The sequence below is a fragment of the Pteronotus mesoamericanus genome, unplaced genomic scaffold (genome assembly GCF_021234165.1).
Source record: "Pteronotus mesoamericanus isolate MK-2021 breed Mesoamerican mustached bat unplaced genomic scaffold, CSHL_Meso_final scaffold_31, whole genome shotgun sequence".
Lineage (NCBI taxonomy): Eukaryota > Metazoa > Chordata > Mammalia > Chiroptera > Mormoopidae > Pteronotus > Pteronotus mesoamericanus.
The window spans coordinates 21,368,502-21,386,636 of NW_026555312.1; the positions used below are offsets into that span (position 1 = coordinate 21,368,502).

At 40.0% G+C, this 18,135-nt stretch overlaps 1 pseudogene; it reads right to left on the reverse strand.

The window, feature by feature from the left end:
- Positions 1-694: 694 nt before the first annotated feature.
- On the reverse strand, positions 695-16,862 carry LOC129085567 (40S ribosomal protein SA-like; annotated as a pseudogene).
- Positions 16,863-18,135: the final 1,273 nt, after the last annotated feature.

An 18,135-nucleotide genomic window follows, 5' to 3' on the forward strand; every position in this document is an offset into this window, starting at 1 on the left:
AATACTCCATCTCCTACTTAGAAGCACGAGGCCTCTTTAACAGCAAGTACCCTGGGAACACCCTGGCCCTGAGCTTCTGGGTTACCATGCTCTCCCGGTTTTCCTCCTGCCTCCAGGCAGCTTCATCACAGCCTCCTTTGCTAGAACACATTCTTCTGTACCCAGTCCTTACATTATTGGTTTTCCCACAGATCAGTCTGAAGCACTTTACACTTTCCAGTTGATTTCATTTGCACTCATGGCTTTAACTGATATTCTTTGCTTATGATCTTCAGATATATCTTCACTGTGCTTGGGAATCATATGCAACTGACCCTGCCAACATTTCCACTTGGATATCTCCAAGTCATGATGTCCAAACTTGACCTCCCATCTTCTCTTCTGCACCATCCATCCAATGCCCTGACCAGACACCTGGGAGGGAGTCTTGAGCTTCATCCATCTCTCATGGGGCACTTTCTCCTACTGCGGCAGACCACCATCTCTCACCTAATCCATTCTTGCCTCCCCAATTTTGCCCTAATCTACTTTCTGCAATCAGAAAAATCTTTTAAAATCTCTAAAAACATGACTGTCTTTTATCTATTTAAAATCCTTTACTGTCCTTCCTTTTTTTGTTTTTGGGGTTTTTTTTAAAAGAAACTTTATTTTCCGTCAATCTTATTTCCATGTTAAGAGTTTGTGGAAGAACGATTTAGGACCACTCAATGGTTGTTCTTACCCCCTCAGTGCCTGAGCAGTGGGGGCTGCTGACCAGCCTTCAGTAGCCAGCTAAGCGCTCCAGGCTTCGGTAAGAAATTGGGGAATGGGAACAGAGGGCACCCGCACCTTCAGACCAGTCTGTGACCTCAGGTTGAAGAGCAGTGAGCTCAGCAGCTGGTGCAGTCCATTCACCTGAAATTCTTCCTTTTCTTTTTCAATCTTCTCAGATCTTTGTAGAAGTAGAGATCAGGCATGACCTCCCATTGGTGTTCATGGGAGATGGTGCCGCACATGCACGGAACTTCCCAGGCCAGCATCCAGCACATCAGACCCACTGAGTGGGCTTCCTTGTTGTTGCCAGAAATGGCAATGTTCACATAGCACAGAGGAGAGTCTGTGTGACACAGAGCAATGGTAGGTAGGTTAACATAAGATGCCTCTGTGAGAGGCTGATGGTTAGCCCTGGGACCAGTAACCAGGAGAAGGCACAGATCCCAGCAGGCCGCCTGGATATGGTTAGTGAAGCTTCCAGGAATGAAGCAGCCAGTGGCTCTAGTAGCAGCAGCGACCTTCAGCACAGCTCTCCGGCCAGTGTTTCTGGAGGATATGGCACTGACATCATCGGTTTTCAGTGGCAACAATGGCACAAGTTGCCAGCAGGAACTTCTCAGATTTATGACATAGATGCCATCACTTTTCCTTTTGTAGATGTACTGCTCCATTTGGAAGCCAAGGTTGGTGCCACCTAAGTGGGATCCTGCTGCAGGGAATCTGAGGACATCCTCCTCTTTCATTTGCAAAACATTAAGTGCTCCGGATACTGTGCAAATTTCTCTTTAAGGTACAATGGGAACAGAAAACAATGGTGTATGATTCCCTCTCTGTGGAAAGGCTTCTTTTTGCTTTTTTTTTTTTTTGGATAAAAATTTAAGTCTTTGACATAGCCTGCAAAGGATATAGACTTGGGTCTTGCCCACTCACCTCCTTGCCTTTACTCTAACCACTTCTTCCCTCACTCTCTGCTACCAAGGACTCCTGCAGGTCCTCAACTGCTCCTTGCTTCAGGACCCTCACAAGCTGTTCTCTCCTAGCTGGTCCGACTCATCCTTCATATTGTAGCTTAAGAATTACTTTCCTAGAGAGCTTTTGCTGTGACTCCAGATAAGTCCTAGGCCCCAGTCTTAGTCAGTTCAGGCTGCTGGAGCTGAGTACAGCAGACTGGGTGGCTTAAATAATAGAAATTTATTGTAGAGGCTGGAAGCCTGTGATTAAGGCACTGGCAAACCTACTTTCTAATAAGAGCCCCTTCTTGGTTTACAGCTGGTCAACTGATTGTGTCCTCACAATGACTAAGAGGAACCAATTACCTCTCTGTGTTTCTCTTTATCTATTTTTTATTTTATTTTTTATTTATTTTCAGAGAGAGCAGAAAAGGAGGGAGAGAACCATCAATGTGTGAGAGAAACATCAATGAGTTGCCTCTTATACACCCTCAACTGGGGATCATGCCCACAGCCAGGCATATGCCCTGACAGGGAATTGTACTGACAACATTTTGGTTCGCAGGCCAGCACTCAGTCCACTGAACCACACCAGCCAAGAAAATTAAACTTAAAAAGAAAAGTGTGCTTCTTTTTATAAGGGCACTAATCCCAGTCATGAACTAATTCCCTCCTGAAGGCCCACTTCCTAATACCATCCCATTAGTGGTTAAAATTTTAAGATGTGAATTTGTGGGGGACTCAGACACTTAATCCATAGCAGTCTGTATTATATACTCTCCATAAACACTTTTGCTTCAGTGTCTTTATATATATTCATGCTATTATTTAATATCCTGATTGACCTCTTCATTCTAAGCATCATTAGGCCAGGAACGATGCATGTTTTATTAATCATTGAATTTCCAGCAGTAACAGTATATAACATAGTTGGGGCTCAATAAATATTTGATAAATAAAAGGAAGAAAAAAGGAATAAGGAAGGCAGGTGGAAAGAAAGAAGCTAATAATGTCAACCAAGCTCACTTACTATGGTGAGTTTTATAGGACATGGAAATATTTTGTTTATACCAAACTTCTCATTGCATACTTGACTATGACTCTGAATCCGAGATGCCACAATGCTCGGTTGACCAGTGCCTGCAGAATGTGACCCACATACACAGAATAGCTATAATTTAACCACAGATAAATTTTAAAAATTGAAACATTAAATTTAGAAGTCTGTTTTAACCAGACAATGTCTAACAAACTAGCTAGCCAAAATCTTTACAAATGCAGTCACCAAGTGCTTAACTTAGGTAATTTAATATCTCTTAGTTTGGGTGAGGCAAAGCACTCAAGTACACAAGAAAAGGTCAACAGTCACAAAAAACAAATAAAATTATGTTTTCTAGAATCTGTGTTCTTCCTTTCATTCAAAGGCATAAAATGGTGCCACACTTCAGCCTGAGGGAATGCTGAGTGGCCCTTAGGGAATGTGGTGGCTTCCAAGCTCCAGACCAAATCAGATTCTATTGTCAGCAGAGCTTTCATTTAAAAATTTAGTCTTCCCACGAAAAAAAGGACTGAGATATAACCTCTGTGTGTGCAGAAATACTGATGCAGAGACATGTAAGTGGGAACATTTAAACACAGGATTGCTAAGACCCCATGAACAGAGAGAAGTCCTTGTGTGTGACCTGGTCAGAGGCAAATGCAGGGCCACCATCACCCTCAAATTCTGCCTTTGAACCATGACTCCTAGAATTGATGCAATAGCATCAATTGACCTATGACGAAATTTCTGCAGTTTTAAATGATGCCTTTTACTTCAAGACATTTGTATTTGTATGGAAGAATTCAAAGTTTCAAATATTTGATTTTATCTGGGCCTGCTTGGTAGAAAATATCTGATAAAGGTTGTATCCATTTTCTATTGCTTCCATAGCAAATCACAACACAAATTTATCTCCCAGTTCTATGGGTCAAAAGACCTATTAGGGTCTCACTGGGCTACAACCAAGGCGTTGGCAGACTGCATTCCTTTCTGGAGGCTCCTGCGGGGACTCCCTTCCTGTTCATTTGGATGGTCGGCAGAATTCGATTCCTTGATATTGTAAAACTAGTGCTGGTGTCCTTGCTGGCTGTCTGTGGAGGGCCATTCCCTGTTTCTAGAGGCCACTGTGTTCCTTGGCTCATGGATCTCTTTCTGTATCTTTAAAGCCTGCAATGGTGGGTTGAGTCCTTCTTCTGCTTTGAATCCCTCCTCCTTTTCCCCTCTCATCTCTTTGACTGCACCTGGGAAATATTCTTTATTTTTAAGGTCTCATGGGATTAGATTGAGTCCACCTGCATAATCTAGGTTCTTCCTACCTCAGGGTCCTTAACCTTATCTGCAAAGTAAGGTACCGTATTCCAGGGAGGTAAGCAACTTCGGGGGTTCATTATTTTGCCTATCTCAAAAACGTTCATTTGATTTAAGTGTGGTGGGTGCAGAAGAGATTTTCTTTAGAACTTTGAGTGGGTTCCTCTGTGAACTAAAAAGGTATGTTCATAAAGTCTCTAGCATTATACTTCTGATATTTGAGAGATTTAGCCATTCCCATTTCTTGGAAAACAACTTCATATTTTAGTAAACTCTCAAAGAATCAAAGAGCGTGATTGCCCTGCCCACTGAGCTTTACACAGAGCCTCAATATCATTATTTTATTCCTTGAATTCTCTGTTTTGCCTTAGTTAACTACATTGTGAGTTGCTTTTCCTTGTTGTATATGTTTATTTTCCTTCTCTTAGGTCTTCTGGAGAGGGCCCAGATCAAAATTTTTTCCTATTTTTCTAGAGGGAGAAAGAAGTGTCCAGGGGAAGGGACAGTTTTCTCACTTGTCCTTCATTTAATTTCCATAAACTTTTGATTTTTTTATACAGCCTTTGCATCCTAATTTTCCCATAAGAACATTTTTAAACAGGACTGTTTATACAGTTTCCTTGCATTTTCACTTCATGTTATGAGTATAACCATAGAATTTTTTAAATGTCCAAGAATATATGTTTTCCTTCATATTCACTGAATTCATGTAGTCAATATAAATCAGCCATTCAGACACTGAAATAACTGAACGTCAAAACATATGAGTTAAGAAATACAACAATAATCTGATCAATATTTTGGGTATGTCATATCCAGATGTTTTAAAATGTGACATTAAAGAAAGAAAAAGAATATATACCACACTTATGAGCTTAGTTAATTAATAGACCCTTAATTTTAGTTTTTATTTCTGGTCACATTCTAAGTTTACCCATGATGTTGTCTCTCTTTTACATTTGAGAAAAAGTCAAGGGAATTGTTTAAAGTATAATGCCAAGTGAAAAAGAGACTATATAATAACTCATACAATGTGATTTTTTAAAATATGTATTTCACAATATAATTTTCTATAAAGATAATTACAAATATAAGGGGTATATATTTGTGTGTGTATGTGTTTGTGTGTATAACACTGCATCAAGATAACAAAATTAACTGAATTTTTCATCTTCCCTCCAGTCCTGACTTTGTTGAATTAAAAAAGCTACATTTTAAAAAGCATAAATTTACAACCAAGGAAAACACAAAATGAAGCTATCATCAAAAGACCAAAAATATTGAGACATTTCTGGGGGGAAAAAAGAAAATAGATAAAATCAGACTGATAATAGCTGTGATCAGAAAACCACAGCCAAAAATACCCTAAGAGAAGAACCAGTTCAGAAAATTCCAACTTCAGAGAGAACAAATGGAAGGGGAGGGAAGGAGCTAAGGGCCAGTCCTTAAGGTGAGCAGACAAATAAGTGCATTAGAACCAGAGGGCAGTACAGCACTCACCAGTCTCTCGGGTTATGTAGCCAAAATGTGCCTTTGAGTCTAGGTTGAAAACTGAGAACCACACTCGAAGAAAGTAAAATGCCTCCCCGGGAGAGGTGTGCTGGCGTAGGGAGCTGGAAGGATAGAAAACATAGTTTGACACAGCTCCAGACATCCACAGTGGTCAGGCAGGAAAAATCAGAAAGACAGCTCTGCAAGGAAGGATAGCTATTAAAGGACTTCACCTGCAACATAATGAAAATATTGCCAGGTTGCCTTGCAGCAACAATGTTGCCATGTAAAATGTGATACCAATTTGTTTCTCTTTTCATTGTAGGTAACTGACTTTCTTCTCTTTGGAGAATTCACTGGAAAGATTCTTTCAATCTGACTACTCACGGTTTTCTTTTGCTAGGGACATTTTCTCTCTTCTCACCTGGAGCTCTTGTTACATGAATATGTGAGCTCCTGAATGAGGACACCCTGCCTTTGACTTTCTATCAGATTTTCTTTAGATTGATTTTTCTTTTGCTCTCTTCCTGGATCTTTGCAAGGATGATTTCTTAATTTTGTCACCTTGGAGGGCAAATGCATTTCAGTGTTGCCAGGACCTATTGAGAAACGATGTAGAATGTGTCTCAGGGCTATCCACCCAAGGAAGGGAAGAGTAGAATATTTTACTCACCAGCTTTCCATCTTTCAGTCATAGAGAGTTCATTTTCTCACACTTCCGGACTGTATACATTTGAGTACTGGGGAAGGGGGTTAGAGAGTTGGTTCTCCAAAACATCCCTCACTTTGAAGTCAGAGAAGCTCTAGAGCCGGGAGAGATACACAGTGCTGCCCAGGCACACCTGCATGAAGGTGATTGTCACCACATGGCTGGAATAAAGGCAGGCTTAGGGGCTATGGGGCAGGCATAAGAGGAGAGAACTACACCATGTGAACCTATTGCTGGGGCCTCCCAGCGAGCTGCCAGCTAGGGTCCCAGCTTAAACTCACTTAGCTTTGTAATAAATCCACCTCTGATAGACACATTGTGCATGCACGAAAATTGGCTAAAACCTCCATCTTAACCAAAATCTGTTACTTGGCTTTGGCTTTGGCCTTGGCCTTCAGAAGGCCAAATAATTAAATGCCAACCTTTGTGTCATTTCTGACATCCCTATCCTTGTACATGATCAGTAAGCATGTGAGGAGCTAGATTATCACATGTCATCAGCATGACACAGAAGTAGGATGGATTAGACACTATTTGGCTTCCTTGTCACTATTTGAATAGTTAAATAGAGGTAAGCCTCCTGGATGTAACTCAAGGTGAAAAGTCTTCTTATGTGCTTTATATGTTGAAATTCCATTATTAGTTGATGTATTATTTCAAGAGTAAAATAATGCATTACTAATGATTCCTTTGGAAACTCTTAATTTTATGTACAAAAAAAGATTATTAAAATCCTTCCAATTAGTAAAGCTAATGTGCCTTGAGAGTATAATTACAGAAAGTCCTCATTTAACATCAGTAGTCTCTGTGACCTTAAGCAAAATGATGTGCTGTATAACAAAACCAATTCTACCAGAGGCTACTTAATATAAACAAGAGTTAAGTTCCTACAGTATCTCATCAGCATTAAGCAAAATGACACTGAATGAAACCACAGTTACTTAAAGACCTGTTGTCTTTGTGGTTGGAGGAGGCAAAGGACAATGACAACTTGATACAGTGTGTGATCCTGTGTCATGGCTTAGGGGGAAAATGCTGTGAGAGACATTATTGGGACAATTTGCAAAATTGGTTTTGTTCTTGCTTTTAGTCCTCATCTAAAGCTGTTGAATTTTTCTTTGCTGGAACTTCCAAGGTGACTATAATTCCTAACTAGAGACTTGCTAATCATGCAAAGGTTTATCACAGAGAAAAAAATAAGGCTGAATTACTGCCCACAGGAGAGGAATTGGGAAACTACAGGATGACGATAATGCTTGACACCGATCCAGCACTCTGGAAAAGGACATTTATAAAGTCTTAACAGCTCTTAAAAATCAACATGTTAGATTCCACCAAAAAAAGAAAAAATAACTAAAACCCTAATAGAACTGAAAAATTGATTCAGTAAAATGGCAGAATACAAAAGAAATATTCAGAATTTGGTTGCATTTTTATAAAACAATAATGAACTATCAGGAAGAGGAATTAAGGAAATGGTCCCATTTACAATTGCATAAAAAATACCTAAGAATAAATTTAACCAAGGAGGTATAAAAGACCTGTACTGGGAAAATCATAATACATTGAAGAAATAAATTGAAGAAGATACAAGTAAATGGAAGTATTTACCATGCTAATAGTAGAAAGAATAAAGATCAGTAAAATGTCCATACTTCTCAAAACAATCTATAGATCAATGCAATCCCTATCAAAATGCCATTGAACTAGAATAATTCAAAGATTTATATGGAACCACAAAAGATCCCAAGTAACCACAGCAATCCTGAGAAAGAAGAACAAAGTTGGAAGTATTATGCTACCTGATATCAAACTATACTACAAAGTTATAGTAATCAAACCAGCATGATACCTGCATAAAAACAGACACATAGATCAATGGAATAGAGGGCCCAGAAATAAACCCACACCTATTTGGTCAACTAACATATGACAAAGTAGGCAAGAACATAAATGGGGTAAAGACAGTCTATTCTGTGTTGGGAAAATTGGACAGATATATGCCAAAAAAAAAAAAAAAAATGAAACTAGACCACATTCTTACACTATATATAAGAATAAACTCAAAATAGATCAAAGGTTTAAATATAAGACCCGAGACCGTAAAACCCCAAGAAGTAAACTTAGGTAGTAAGTTCTCCAACATTTTTCTTAGAAATGCTTTTATTTCTGATATATCTCATCAGGCAAGGGTAAAAGAAATATAAACAAATGAAACTACATCAAAATAAGAATTTTTGCACAGCAACAGAAATCATCAACAACATGAAAATAAAACCTACTGAATGGGAGAAAATATTTGCCAGTGATACATCCAGAAAAGGGTTAATATCCAAAATGTACAAAGACAACTCAATACCAAAAACAAACAATCCAATTTAAAAATGGACAGAGGGACTGAATAGACACTTTTCCTAAGAGGACATACAGATGGTCAATAGATATATGAAAAAATGATCAACATCACCTAATCATTAGAGAAATGCAAATTAAAACCACAATGAGCTATCATCTCATACCAGTCAGAGTGGCTATCATCAATAAATCAACAAACAACAAATGCTGGCAGAGAAGAAAGGAAACCCTCATGAACTGTTGATGAGAATGCAAATTGGTACAGCTATCATGGAAAACAGTGTGGAATTTCTTTAAAAAATTAAAAATGGAACTGTCTTCTGACCCAGTGGTTCCACTTCTGGGTATACACCTGAAGAAACCCAAAACACTAATTCAAAAACATATATGCACCCCTATATTTATCGCAGCACTATTTTCAATAGCCAACATGTGGAAGCCACCCAAGTAGCCATCAATAAATGAGTGGATAAAAAAGTGGTGGTACATATAATATATATAATGGAATATTACTCAGCTGTAAAAAAAGAATGAAATCTTATCATTTGCAACCACATGGATGGAGCTGGAGAGTATTATACTAAGTGAAATAAGTCAGAGAGTGAAAGACAAATGCCATATTATTTCACTAATATTATGTGAAATCTAAAGAACAAAATAAATAAACAAACGAAACAAACAGACTCATAGGCATGGAGAACAAACTGATGGTTGCCGAATGGGAGGTGGTATGAGGGGCTGGGTGAAAATGATGGAGAGATTAAGAAGTACAGATTGATAGTTACAAAATAGTCATGGGAAGGTAAATTACAACACAAGGAATACAGTCAATAATACCGTAATAACTATGTAGGATGCCAGGTGGGTACTTACATTATCAGGGGGATTGCTTTGTAAATTATGTAATTGCCAAACCACTGTGCTGAAAACATGAAACTAATATAAAATAGCATTGAATGACAACTGTAATTGAAAAGTAAAATTTAAAAAATCAACATGTTACCCATGAAAAGAATAGGAAATAGTAGGCTGTTTCAAAAAGCCTTTTGTTTTCTTACTTTAAAAAAAATTTTTTTTAGCTTATTCAGAGACATTTGAATCATCAGTTTCCCTGTATTACTAACTTATTCCACAGGAGGCATTTATCTGTTGATGGCAGAAAACCAAAACATTCTTAGAAAGTGGTTTGGAAGAGAGAGAAGTAATCACTTTTTCAGTTTGGGCTTGGAGTTCTGTTAAGAATGAATTTCTAGCACTCAGTCTACACTCTTCACCTGTCTCCCTGAGAGGACTTTCTAATGAGAACCTGGAGCAAGGAGCAGCAAACTCACCGTGTGTTTGCAAACATCCTCTAAAAGAGCGTGCATGTTATTTTCATTTTTCACAACAGGACACAGAGAGAGATTAATACTGTTTGCCCATTCATTCATTCATGCACTCAACAATCAGCATTGAATCTCTTTTATATGCAGAGATCCTAGCTAGGTGCTCTAAGTGTGGAAATATGCTGGAGATGGTCTTTGCTTATAAGAAAAACCAGGTAGTCCCCAACTGTCTGAATTCATTAATTCAGCAAATATCACTTGTCTACTCTAAATCAAACAACTTTCTAGTAGTTTATATCCTATTTGGGCCAGATAGTCAGCAATTAAACAAATAGATTTAAAAGATTTTACTTCATGGAAAATACGAACCTACCTTGTGTGAACATGCAATTGCTGTTATTTCACAAATGGAGCTTAAATGAACTATCTTATACAGATACTTCTAGCAAGATATTAAAGTCAACCTATAAAATATATTTAAGCCACCATAAACAAAATTACCAAATTACCTATCAAATTTCCAAAGACATCATTAGTCCATGGCAGAGTTTCTCCACCTTGGCACTGTTATCATTTTATGACAGATAATTGTTTGTTGTGGGCTCTTGTGGGTATTGTAGGATGTTTAGCAGCATCCCTGGCCTCTATGTACTAGATTTCAGTAGCACTCCTTCCCCAGATGTGACAGTCAAAAATGATTCCAGACATTGCCAAATGTGTCCTGGGAGAAAAATTGCCCCTGGCTGAGAATAACTTATCTCTGGGGAAAGTGATTCAAATTTCAACTAGGGACCCTAGAAACACATATCCTCTCCTCCCTGGATGTCCTCACCCAGTAGTCTCAGAGCTTCTTTTCCTCTGTGTTCATACTTTGTCTTTCTCTAGTATGTGCCCTGTATCAGGGATTTCGTTTTCCTCTTCCCCTCAGCTCTCTCTGGGAAGAGGACAGGAGGAGAATCCGCTTTCCAGTGGAGCAAGTCACCTCTCAGGTGGGAGGAGTGGGGAACTGAGGGGCATTTTCTTAGAGAAACTTTGCCTCCTGCTCCATTTTGATAAGAATCTTTCTAGTCTTCTAGATGAACAATTAACTGCACCAATTTTATATTTTAAGACAGAGACCTCATTGCTACTATATGTGCATATCTACTGAAGAGAGTTGAGTTTTATTTCATTGAATTCTGATATGGCGGCCTGTGGAGAGGCCCTTCATTTAGGGGTGGGTTTTCTTAGAAAAGAAATATCAGTCCAAATAAAAAGAAACTCCTTAGGCAACAGAAACTCTGGCTAGGCCATGAAAGTAAGCAAGTTGCTCCCTGAGCTTTGGTTGTGAGCTTTGAATCTAGAAGTCTTTCACATCTCCTTTTGTTACAGGGTTTCGGCAATGGCATACATTATAGGAAATTGTGGGTTAAACAAATACAATGGATTTCTTTAGTGGGGACTTTTAGACAACTTCAAAATGCAATGCGCTTGGTGACTGTCAACCCTGGGAGCAAGTAAGCGAGCATCCCAGACTTACTTGATAATGGAAAGAGCAGAAAGTTTTTCTCCTGCCCATTTATTTGGATGTGACTCTCTGTGTTCATTTTCTTTTTCCTAGGTCTTTCTTTTTTAAATGATCTCATTTCGTCCATGTTGTTTAATGGAAATTAAGGAATGAGCTAAAGGGCTGTATCTCCACATTTAAGCAAGCAGCAACCCTCATCCTGGGTCTGGCCCAGGATCATTTGCTAAGTCGATGGCCAGCAATGGATTCAGTAGTACTGGGACAAGACTTAGGCCAGGCTGATCTGTATTTTGAAAAATCAAATGAAGCATCCCCCAGGAGATTATGAAGTCTTGCCAAGGTTCAGAACTCTCCAGGGACCAAGTTGTCAAAGGGAAGACGGCTTCCCTCGTCACCCCAGGCCATCCTGGCTATGGCCGAAGCACTTCCCAGAGATCCTCACAGGGGTAGGAAATCTCTGGGAACAGAAGTCAGCTAGATGAGGCCTCCCTCATGTGGAATTTCTCCCTCCACTGCCAACTCCGAAGGGGCAGGGTTTGATTTTACTTAGGAAAGTGGCAGTTTGTTGCATTGCATTAAAAAGAGATTCCCTCATTGGAATGATATATGTTAAATAATAATCACCTATGTTATTTCTAAGATACTATGATTTTCCACTAAGTCATTATTAATATATAAATACCACCTTCTCCTTGACACTTCCTGTGCTTGTGTGGATGACAGCTGGACAGGGGCTCTGGGCCTGTGGAAATTTAGGCTGAGCATAGTCTGGACCACTTTACTACAATCATACATCTATTTCTGGGGGTTTTGATTGTGGCTGGGATGCAGTCGTCCGACCCTCATGGTGCTCAGACACCCACCTGTGCCCTTAACACCAAGTTCACTCAGGAGAAACCAGGCCAGCCCAACACTTGTCAGTCAAGTGCTCCAGGTGCAGGTCCCCAGGAAGCCACACCTGATTCTCTAGGGCAGCATTCCCCAACCTTTTTGGCCCCAGGGACTAGTTTCATGGAAGATGGGGTGGGGAGGAGGTGGAGCTCAGGTGAGCTTCCTCAAGGCCTCGTTCCTAACAAGCCATGGACCAGTGTGGGTCTGCAGCCTCCCCAGGGATGCCTGCTCTAGGGTGTGCCCAGTACTTGTCACTCCATGTTATCCTGAGACCTGGCTTTTTTGTTAAAACAAGAGAGTGTGAGCTGACTGGTGGATATAAAACCTGGATGTTGAACTGTAAAGGTACAAATACTGAGAAGGGAGCAGAAGGGAAGGCTGGAGATGAAGTGAAGGATCTTTAAGAGGGAAAGAGCTGCAGAGATTATCTGTAGTCCAAGGCCTTGGGCACAACTTTGCCCAGAGCATCAAAGTTTAGAAGACACAACAGTGTTAGACAGGAATTTATTAAATTGTGCAAATGTTAAATGCTATTAATAAAACACAACCAGGCAATGTAATAGTTTGCTTGAGAAGGTTTCAAGGGAGGTGGCTATCCTTTTGCGGTGGAAGGTCAGAAAAGGTATCTCTGAAGAAGTGATATTGAAGTTGAAACTAAATGACAGGAAAGAGATTTTCCATGCAAAGATTTTGGGGAGAGGCAGAGGGCATTACAAGTAGGAAGGCATTAAAGCTGATAAGCTTGGGATGCCTGGCAGAGAAAGATCTGATAAGAAGTGAGGTCAGAGAACAAAGCAGATGTTGGGCCAAGGGGAGACAGGCCTTTTTTAGAAACAGTGAATGGAGAGCCAATCCCCGATGGTCCTCCCCTCTCCGTGCTTTTCTTTTCAGTAGCAGATATGCATCTGTGACTTGGTATTTACCAGCCCCTTTCATAATGTGGCACCTACTCAGAAACCACTGCCTGTATTAGTGAGCGCTTGGAGCTCCCTGGCCCAGTGCCAACTTCTTCTTCTTCTTTTTTTTATGTTCACAGGTATATTATAAAAAGTCTCCAAAAGGGGAGAGACAAAACTGAAAAAGGTTACTCTGGGGTGTGTGAGTGTGAGCTCTGGAGTTACCACCTCCCTGAGTTAGATGTTTGAAGGGAAGAGTTTATACCCTGCATTTCCATTACCCAGTGAAGATGGCTCACTCCGGCTGGGGTGCACGGCAGCACCAAAGGTGGTGGTTTTGTGTAACAGCTCTGTACTTGTAAAGAAAGAAACACATATTCTTTTAAATTAGATATTTATTTTTTGAGAAAATCTTGTTTTCTATTGTTCTTTCCTCATGCCTCTGTTCATAACCACACACAGGCACATGGCTATCAAAATAACATGTCATTTTTCTTTTTCCTTGTTTACCCAATTTTTCTCCTCTGGCTATGAGGCGAAGGGGAACTCGATTGCGATGACTATAAAATAATGAGCATTTTTTCCCCATAAACTGCATGGAAACGTTAGCCTTTTACATTACAGTTGCAGCTACGTAATCCTTTGTAAATTTCCATCTCAATATTGTCTGTTTTAGAGGACCCTCCTAGAGGTCAGAATTTAGGCTCACTCAGGCTACTTGTACAGTGCAATCCAACACACAAGGATCCTCTAAAGGGCCTGGTGGCAGCTCCTGGGTCAAGTGGAGCCTGCCCTTCCACCATTTACATTAGTCCAGAAGAAGTATCAGTGTTCCTGGTATTAGACTCAGCAGGACTCAAGGACTGCTGTCTACCACCTAAAATTGTTTGAGAATCCATACATTCTGCTGCTGCTTTTCTGCTCCTTTTAAAAGCAGTTGATCCTAACAGGTAGGATCAATGTGTGGTCTCCAAAAAACAGCATCTTCATAAAATAAAGGTAGTTGGCAGAAGGGTTGGGTGCTATTACATGACCCCTGCATCTCCCCTCTGTTTAGCCTAGTCTCTCTCAAGGTATGATGAGTATATAACTGAGTATTTCAAAATGGTACAAGTCACCAGCTGTTTAAAAACAAGATACATTCTCAGTACGTGAAAAAAATAAAGTTACCATAGATCCTGGAATGCAGTTCCTGAAGAACCAATCTCTTCTTCCTTTCTGCCTTTCTATCAAAAGGAAACAATTGAGGAAAGCTTTCTGAAAGGCAGCTTCAGGTTTTTATGTAAGTACGGGCTGGCAGGTAACAGCACCCCAAGTTTAGTGTTCTGCATGGACTTTCCTCACTTCCCCAGCTCACAGCTCTCACATTCATAGGCCCTCCTTGGCTACTTGTTGTTAGCCCTCCTCCATGCTTAGGCTGGATATTTCCAAACTAAGAAGATCTTTCAGAGAGACTCAGAACAAAAGCCCCAAGTAATTCAATAATTGTCTTTCTAATTCTAAAAGAATTAATGAGTTGCACTATAGTCAGGACAACATTTGGACAAACTGAGTCAAGTCAAAAAAGCCGAAACAAAAGTTATGCTATAGCTCAGAGTTTTGCTTTTTTTTTGTTTTTTGGGCTTTTTTTACAGGTCTTGTGCCCTTTTCCTTTGAATATTATTAATCTGAATATTTGGGGCATCAGCACAACCCGCAATAAGTAGCTCCCATTTTTTCAGGTGAGATGATGAAAGCAAGTGGGGTTATATAGTGGAATGGTTAAGCATATTACCTATGGAGCCAGACGACCATGTTGGAACACTGACTCCTCTGATTTCTGTGTCAATTCCTCTGGGAACGAGTCTGCTCACCTGTAGAATGGATCACAGTAGATCCAACTTCATAAAGAGGTGGCAGGGGAGGATGTAGCAAATGAGTTACCAATGGAAAAGCAGTTGGAACAGTGCCCATACTATGTGCTCAGTGTGTTAACTCTTATTAGATGTGTCCCTCCAGAGTTAATAAAAGGGGCTTTGATATAGCAACCCTTTTGAAGAGGTTAGCGTTTTGAACCTATTGCTACTGGAATATGTCTTGAAAGATGAATATGGGAGCACCTGCATTTCTCTGATTTACTCTAATTACAAACCACTACCATATGCTGGATATGTTATTTTTGAATAGAGTGTTGTCAAATGTGTGCATCTTTATTTGTATTATCTCTGTTATTGTTCCCAGTGACAACTATATTGATTAGCTATCAGCTTCTCAGTTGCCTTGTATCTTTTCTCTATTACCAGGACAGGAAGCTTGCAAACTACATTTCCCAGACTTCTTGGCCTACTGTTTCCTGTTAGCTTCTGTCAATGGGAGGTTCTGGCAGGAGACTGAAAGGTGGGAGTAAAGTTGAGCAAAATTGAACGAGCATTTCCCCCCCAGCATCTGGGGTGTCTCTAGCTGTGCGACAGCAGCCTCAGTGTCACAGTGGCCATAGGCTTCAGGTGATGCCATTTTCCCTTTTGTTCCTTCAGACCTAAGCATTGCAGTGTCTTCCTACCAATCTTTGGGCCAAATGACTTCTTTTTACTCTTCCAGACTTTCTAACACATTTTAACCAATCCCTTGTATTAAGTGACATCTGTTTGAAATACCTAAACTATTTTCTATTTTCCTGTTTGGACATTTAGTCCCAAACCACTTCATGGTAATCATAGTTTAAAGTAGTTAGATACTCAAAGTCCCCCCTTGAAGTGTTTTTGCTATTCACTGTATAGTAGTTAAATAAAGTAATTTCTTGTTTGTGTCTCACAAACAAAACCTATCAAAAGTCATGTGGACATAAGGACATATGAACAAATGCTGAAGAATAAAGTAAAAGAAAATACCAGATGCATTCTATTAGCTATCTATTGCTGCATAAAGAATCCTCCTTAAATGACAATAATCATTTATTACCTCTATGGTTTCTGAGGATAAGAAATTTGACAGCAGCTTGGCTGGATAGTCCTCATACCAAACCAGACAGATCCACTTGTATTCTTGTCTCCCGAAAGAAAAAAATTCATTTCAGGGATGCTGATAATAAAAGTAAAATTTCCTTCAGCTCTGCAGAAGGTGGAAACTCTGGGCGTCAGAACCAGAGAACCACACTGAAGTGAGAGAAAAAAAGGTTTTATAGGGTTCCTGGGGTTCTGCTGGGGTTGAGTTTCTGTTAGCCTATAGGGTCAAAGAAAAGGGTTCCTTGTCTTTAGTTGGCACCTGGTGATATATGACAGGCTGCTTTCAGCTAATTTTTGTTCAGCAGGTATTCTGCTCTATTCTTTTTTCTTCATGGGAAAGTTGAAAACCAGATGTCTGCAGTCTCACATCCTCCCTTCTTGGCCCTAGGTTCTATGAATAGATTATTAATTATTTGTATTTCTCCTTTAGAACAATGGTCCATTCTGGCTGACAAGGCAGTCGACATGATCTCCTATCTCAGTCCTGACTCAGGATCTCCATGAAGTTGCAGTCAGGTATCAGCTGTGGTTTGTGGCAAGAGGTTCTAGTTTTCAAGGTGGCTCACCTGTGGCTAGCATGTCTGTGCTGTCTGTTGTCAGGAGGATGTGGTCCTTTTCTGCACTGGCTTCTCCACAGAGCTGCTTAAGAGTCTTCATGGATAGCAACTGCTTTCCCCCAATGAAAGTAGTCCAAGAGACCAAAAAGGAAGCTACAATAACTTTTATGATCTCATTAATTCATTTGTATCATATTGGTTACAAAGGGACAGCTGAGGTTTGTTGTGAAAATTGACTATACACAGGCATATCGACCAGGAGTCAAGAACTGTTGAAAGCCAACTTGAAGGCTGGCTACATCATGCATAGGTATTGTGTATGAGTGAGGTAATAAGTGTATAATCTGAGTGAAGATGAGGAATGGAAAATTCTCTTCTTCAAAAAGAGAGCAGGGAAATTATCGATTTCAAGAGTTCCTTGAATGAGAATGAGGGAATAAAGGGAAGAAGGGAGTCTTTCAGGTTTCCCTGTAGCTTATAAAAAATATGACAAGCTAATGAAATGTTGAGTACATGTTTTGAGAGGCATGAAGAGGGTTGCTTCTTTTCTCTTTCACTGTTTTGTTTTAGCTGTTATTCATTCATTCACTTTTATAATCATTGCTATGGATATATGTATTCCTTTGCTTCTCACCGCTGGAAGGCACTCCACAGCAAGCACCCAATGACTTATGTCTCTATTCTCCCAGGGATAAAACCGAGGCTGCTGGAGAGGAGTTTCTGAGAGAGAAAGGACATTATTATCAAGAAGAGCCCAGACAGGGTTGATTAGAATATACACCTACATATATGTGAGGCATAAGGGGCTGAAAATGTTCCTTATTCCATAAACATCTGTGCCAGGAACAGTGCTAAGCATCATGGGAAATTTAAAGATTAATGGGACATAGTCCCTGACCTCAAAAACTTGTGATTTAAAGACAAAACAGGTAAGTAGACACCTAACTCTAATACAAAATTAAGAACAACAAGAGACAATGGAGGCATAAGCCAATGATTATGACCAGAGGGTCAGGGAAGGAGTCAAGAAAGGTTGAATCTGAACAGGTTTTGAAGAAAGAGCAGGATCTCCACAAGCAGAGGGCAGTGAGTGGATCAAAGTACCATGTACTTTATCCTATAAAATCTAAGTAAGCAAAGGTGGTAAATAGGGAAGAGGCTGTGTTAGTTCAAGGAGGAGCAAGGGGTTCTATATGACAGCAGTGGATAGATTGGGGTGTGGAGAATTGTGGGTGGGGAGGAGTCTGACAAGATGAGATGGGATCGCATCCTGGTGAGTCTTCAGTGCCAGGCAGGAAGTCTGAATCCCTCAGCAATGATCCACACCCAAGAAGAAAGGAAAAAAATTAATACAAGAGATACTGAGACCAATA